The sequence below is a fragment of the Lactuca virosa genome, chromosome 7 (genome assembly GCF_052849685.1).
Source record: "Lactuca virosa cultivar CGN04683 chromosome 7, Lactuca_virosa_CGN04683_v6, whole genome shotgun sequence".
Classification (NCBI taxonomy): Eukaryota; Viridiplantae; Streptophyta; class Magnoliopsida; order Asterales; family Asteraceae; genus Lactuca; species Lactuca virosa.
In genome coordinates, this window is record NC_136432.1 from 71,327,669 (window position 1) to 71,334,633 (window position 6,965).

General features: G+C 36.8%; 1 pseudogene; it reads right to left on the reverse strand.

The window, feature by feature from the left end:
• Nucleotides 1-3,951: 3,951 nt before the first annotated feature.
• On the reverse strand, nt 3,952-6,339 carry LOC145123423 (subtilisin-like protease SBT1.8 pseudogene; annotated as a pseudogene).
• Between the last annotated feature and the right edge of the window lie 626 nt (nt 6,340-6,965).

A 6,965-nucleotide genomic window follows, 5' to 3' on the forward strand; every position in this document is an offset into this window, starting at 1 on the left:
TAAATTAACTTTTTGATAAGAAGAAAAATGAGGTGTTTAAAAAGTCACAGATTTGTGACTTTTAATAACTTTTGATTTTCTCTTTTACACCCTCAAAATTTTATACAAACACATTTTAAAAGTTTTTTTTCGGAAAAAAGACGTAAATCAAAAAGTCCTTTTAAAAAAAAAGACTTTTTTTGTTTAAAAAGCAATTCCAAACACCCCCTTACGGAAGAAGGACATACACTTATTCTTAAAAATAGAATGATGAGAAGGCTATCTTCTTTTGATTATGTCTTTTGCGTAGGATCTACAACAGAAAGTCTTTGTAAATCGATTGCTAAAAGGGTTATATATATATATATATATATATATATATATATATATATATATATATATATATATATTGCAAATATAATGCTATTGAGCAAGATAATCAATTGAAATCTCTTTTAAAATAGAAGATATGATGGTTGAAATTGTATTTGCAAATATCAATTGTCAGATATTTTTTTGAAATTTGAAATTAATAGTTTTGGAGATAAGATTCGAAGGTTATATAATTTTGTAGGGGTTTTTTTTAGGGATTCTATATTGAATGCTCAAAGTTAAAGAAGTAATTTAGGCCAAATTGAAGAATGTTTATGGTAATTAGTTCAATAAGGTATGCAATAAAAAAATAAAAATTAATTTATCATAATGAGCAGATCAGTTAGAATATATATATATATATATATATATATATATATATATATATATATATATATATATATGAAATGGATTATATGGATGGAAAGAATGGTATATTATTAATTACATGTTACATGTGACCGTATATACTTCCTAATTGTTTTAAAAGTTGTTGTTTATAAAGTATCCTACAATTCCGGGAATGAGTTATACACATTAATGATTTCCGAAATATTAATTAAAAACGTGAAGTTATAGAGGTAAAAACATTTTTAGCTGAAAACGAATGTAGAAGAGACATGTGGAGAAACTAAAGTGTTTTATTAAAATAGATAGATGGGATAAAAAGAGTAGCAACACACATCAATTCATGAATTGTACCCTATTATTGATCAAATTTATTAATTATTTACATCACTATATTTTTCACAATGATATTAGAAGATAAATCTAATTGGATAATTCAACTCTAATCTCACAACTTTTGGTGCAATACAAACTTTGGGGTACCTTGTGCTAGATAAATCAAATTCAAGTAGGATGCCAAAAGTTTTGCCGAAGATTGGGTTGCTTTCTAGCTTATTAGGCTTTGCCGATATTTAATTCATTGAATTCTTTTAATGTTAGTAAATTAATCATTAATATTCATTGTTAATTGCAAATTTGTTAGTAAACAGGTAAAACGAGATTTAGGTCTTGTTTGTTTTTTCTGAGGCAAAATGTTTGCAGTCTGCGGACCATGCGGACCATATATGCTGACATTTGTAGTAGAAGAGGTGGACCAAACGTCTGCAGTCTGAAATATGAAGACTGTTTGTTTTTTAACATCTGCAGGCTGTTAGAATCAACTAAAATCTAATTAAACTTATTAAAAGCTTTCAAAGAGTTTTTCAATAATTTTATAACTTTATTATAGATAATTAACAATTGTTGATCAACTTTTATATATTATTGTATAAAAGTGAAAATAAAATGGTATGAATTAACGTATATATTTGATAAAAACAAACAAACTTTTGTCGTAAAGCTATACTTAAACATTGTAATCAGGGATAAAATATTTAACACATAAATTGGATGGAAATAAACTTTGATTTTAAATGAAATTTTCAAAATTTTCATTTTACTTTTTCAATTAAATCAATTAAAAACTGGTCATAAATATTTTTTCCAAAAAATGAATGATACTGCATTAAATAATGTTTTATAAAATTTGACACAAAAAATATAAAACAATATTAAAATTTTTTTCATGTTTATATAAACAGCTTCAATGACCTTGTAATTAAATCTTTATTTATAAATTTGTCATAAAAATTATTATTGTGTCACCGAACTTTTTTCTTTTAGTATTGTAATTAAAAAAAACGTTTATAATAGATAAAGTTGTAAGTTAAAAAATAAAGATATATGTGTTTTTTTTAGAATAGAAGATGTCTGAAAATGTTTGAAGACTCTGGTCCACATCTGCGTCAAGAAGAGGACGTGCAGACCTTTTTAGGTCTGCATTCTTCAAAAAAGCAAACAGTCTGCGAAGCTTAATGTCTGCACGTGGTCTATGCCGCACAGACAGAAGTGACCAAGAAGATCTACAGACAAAAAACAAACAATATCTTAATAGTTAATCTATTTGAGTTAACTTGAAAATATGTTTTTTCTTGGTCAACTCGGGTTGTGATATCATGTCCTTTTTCATTCATGGTTTTTTCTCATCATTAGTTATTGTAAGAATCTTCATAGATAATTTTTGTGGCAAAGGGAAGTTTAGTATTGTTGAAACAAAGTCTTGTTGAAAGATATTTGGGTAAATTACACCAATCGTCCCTCGTGCATATCCCAGAAAGCGTGTTTAGTCCCTATTTTCAAAAATTAACTCGGACCGTCCCTCGTTTGGTTTAAACTTGCATATTTCATCCCTCGTTAGTTTAAATCTGCACAATTCATCATTTGCTTAACATAAAATGACTATATTGCCCTTACTGTTTTATTTTGTTTTTATAAGAAAAACAAAAAATAAATTTTAATCCTTTATATTTACATTTATTAATAATTTATAAATAATTAAACCTATCACCCCCCCCCATTTACCTAGAAATACCCTAATTCTCCATTCACACTCTTCATTGTCCCTCACCTCCCCTTAAAATCAAAATCTGGCGACTGGAGATACAACCACCACCAGAACCTGCTTAACCACCGCCACTGACCACCACCTCACTTCCCTTCCTCGATTCATGTCGGAAATGTGGACTCAACCACCAACAGACTCGACTAAAGGATACCTTGCGACCAATGTCGACTGCCCCTGATCGATCCACGAAATCATCTGGCGACCACGAACTACAGCGATTTCTGGGACCCGACTTGTGGAGGCCAAACCCTAGATCTCGTTATTGCCTTTGTTGTTTCCGACTAAACCCCCATCTCCTCCTCCTTCGTTTTCTTCCCACGATTGCACCTCATATCTGACTGTTCAGAAGAAATCGAACCAATATCTGACTGATTAGGCTTCAAATCATAAGAAATCGAATTTGCATCAGAAGTTTTTTTTTTCATATAGGGGTTTCTTCTTCATATTCATACGAAGATATAAACCAAATTTGTAGTTTTTTGTCTATGTATGTATGTGTGTTAGTTTATGTAAGTATTGATTTATGAATTTGATGTCGTGAATGGATTTCTGGATTTAATTTTTTAAATAGCTTTGATGTCTTGAATGGATTTTTGGGTTAGCATTTTTTTGGATTAGAACATGGATTGCATGTGTTTTCTCTAGTAACAGAGGTAGCGGTGACGGTCGCCGGAGGTTAGTGGTGGTGGTGACTGGAGGCTAGTAGTGATGGTAGTCTTAAGAAATTTTCCAATGGAATACAAATGGCCCACATATTTAATAAATAATATTTTTAATGGATTAGTAATTAATAATTAATAAATAAATAAGGGCAAAACGGACTTTTTATGTTTAGAGGGATGAAATGTGCAAGTTTTAAACAAACAGGGGACGGTCCGAGTTAATTTTTGAAAATAGGGACTAAACGTGCTTTCTGACATATGCACGAGGGACGAATGGTGTAATTTACCTAAGATATTTTATTTAAAAAAAAAATTAAAGTATCCAATTGGGAAAAATGAAACAAAATTCCTTTAAATACAAAAAGACCAATCATCTATTGTGTGAGTGGGCCACTAAGAATTTATGTAGTTAATCAATCTATTATGTAAATATATTAAATTTTTGTTATGTTTTTAATTGCAATACTTGTAACTTAATTTCCACATTTCATTCAAGAAAAGATATATACCATGTCTTCTCAAGAACAATAACAGTAACATGAAGGCCTTTCATATATATGGACTATTGACTATACTATACCCAACTAAATGCAACAGGGCTCCTAACTCGGTTTTCACCATTCTTCCAAGTTATAGAACCAAAACCATGACCAAATGCTCCATCTCCACCCTTCTTCTTCTTCTTCTCCGACACAAAGGTAACAGTATACCTCACCCTCTCTCCCACCTCCTTGAAAACAACCCTCTCTGGTTTCACCATAACCTCAACACCTTCAGGTGCTTCCACTTCCACCTCATAACTTACATCCCCCACCGGTCCAACATTCGTCAACCGCCGCGTGTATCTCACCACCCTCGACTCCCCAAAAACAATTGAAAACGAAGGGTAGTTCAGTTGACCCGGATCCCTAAATCTCCGGCTACAAGTAACATTCGGCCGGTTCACCACCGCTTCCACCTGCTTCATGGTGTACCCCAAGGAACACAAAAACGCGATATACTCTTTCGTTGATATATCATAGACAAGCCCCGGAGAAATCGCTTTATGTGGGTCCACATGACCTGCTCCATGGGCCCAAGGTGTAGAAGCTTCGCCTCCGGCGGCATCACGTAGCGGCGATTTCGTGTTGTCCACTGTGTATGCGGTGGTCATGAGAGCGGACTTGATGGCGCTTGTGCTCCATTTGGGATGTGCCGCTTTCAGGAGTGCTGCTAAGCCGCTGATATGTGGGCAGGACATGGAGGTGCCTGACATTATGTTGTACTGTGTTTTCCGGTCATCGGAACCTATTCCGGTGGGTCCGCTAGCGCCGGACCATCCAGCCAAGATGTTAACTCCAGGTCCGATCACGTCTGGTTTCAGTATCTCAGGTGTTATCTTGTTAGGGCCACGCGAGCTAAACGCTGCCACCACCGGCGATGGCTTCACCCCCAACACAGTCCAACCAAAGCTTAATACCGCTGTCGGTTTGGCCTCTGTTTTCAGGTACTTCCTGATCTCGTCGCCGACCTTTCGCCCCACCGCTACCGCTGGTAATACATGGCTGTCCGCCACCAGCTCCTCCCCATTCGCCGCCGTGTTCGCTAGTATCATTCCGACCCCGCCGGCGTACTTCACCACCATACCCTTTTCCGCTCGAGGGTTCAGTCCTCTGTCACAGAAAACCACCTTACCACGGACGAGTTCAGAATCAAGCGACCCGGGTAGACACAATTTACTCGAACTGTTCTTCCGATTACCGTTGTTATACACCAATTCCACCGGTTTATCCCCCATTCCTTTCCCACTGTACAACGATACGCCGGTAACCCGTTTGCCGTTTCCTAGAACAGCGTAAGCCGGGAAGTCGCGGTCGAGAGTCCCGGCACCGACTGTCATTATCCATGGCGCCACGTTGGCAATTGACGACTTTGCAGGGCCCGAGTTTCCACCGGAACACGACACGAACACACCCATTTCCATAGCCTTAAACGCGCCGATTGCAATCGGGTCGTGATAATAAGGCATAGGACCGGCGCCGAGAGACATTGATAACACATTAACACCATCGGAGATGGCCTGGTCCATGGCAGCAAGGATATCGGAACTGAAACAGCCTAATTTCCAACAGACTTTGTAAGAAGCAACCCTTGCGTGGACCGCCATTCCACGCGCCGTGCCGGTAGCATACCCAAACAGAGTGGCGTTACCCACCTGAGACCCCACCGCTGTAGATGACGTATGAGTGCCGTGGCCATTTAAGTCACGGGGTGTGGGTTTTTCTTTCATTATCTCTACTTCGGCTGCCTTACGAAACCCGTAGTAGTACTTCCGGGCACCTACCAGTTTCTTATTGCATAAGGTCGCCTTGAAATCTTCATATTCTTCGCACTCACCTCGCCACCTCGTCGGCACGGCGGGCATCCCGGAGTCGTCAAAGCTCTTCGACTCAGGCCAAACTCCGGTATCAAGTACTCCAATGATGACGTCGTTGCTAGCGACGCTGAATTGTTGAGGCGTTTGACCGGTCAGGAATCCCAACTCGTTCTCTATCCCTAAAAACTCCGGAGTTCGGGTGGTGTGAAGCTGATAAACTGTGTCCTCGTAAACTCCGAGGACGGAATCCGATTCCCGAAGTGCTTGAGCCTGTTGAGGATCTAAAGAAGCGGCGAAGCCGTGGTAGGCGGTGGTGTAGGTGTAGAGTAGGGCGTCATGGGTGACGGAGGTGAGAGCTTGTAGGTGATGGGAGTACCAATCGGAATGGGTGAGGTATGATGTGGGTTTTTGGTGGTGCTTCATTTGCACAATGTAGGTTTGTTTGGCAGTGGATGAGGGGTGAATGACGGCTGCTAGGACACAGAGCCATAGCAGAGACGCCATTGTTATCGAGATGGTGTGTGAATCAGGAATGGTGATGAAGAAGATGAAATATATTTGAACTTTGAAGTCATGGAAAGGGTGACGGAGTGTGGGCCTGTGTGGTTTGTCCGCTTTTGGTATATATTGACTATATTCAGTAAATGATATGTTGACCGATTGAATTTCTATGATATATAAATATTTGAAATTACATTACATAAAATTGTTTGGTGTAAGATGAAAAAAGTTATAAATAGAGATGAGTATGTTAACCATAAAACAAAAAACAAATTCGTTTAGTGCTTCTTCAATGGTGATTAAACATCTAGAAGTGCATTAATTTATGTTTTTGATGTTGTAATGTTGATTCTATAATGTTACTTCATGATTCTTCACTGTTATTCATATATGAATTTTGATTGTTTCAATGTTATTCATATAAGTATGAAATTTGATTGTTGAATGATTAGCATTGATGTGTTGAATGACTAATTACATTATCATTCTTGATTAGCATTTATAACTTGTAAATGTGTAGACTATACATATCAAAAAATTTATAAAACATAATTTAAATCGATAGATAACCTTTTATAAAATATAAAAGAAAGCATGAATTTTTATTTTTGAAAATGATTTTGTTGTTACAAGTCACATGCTG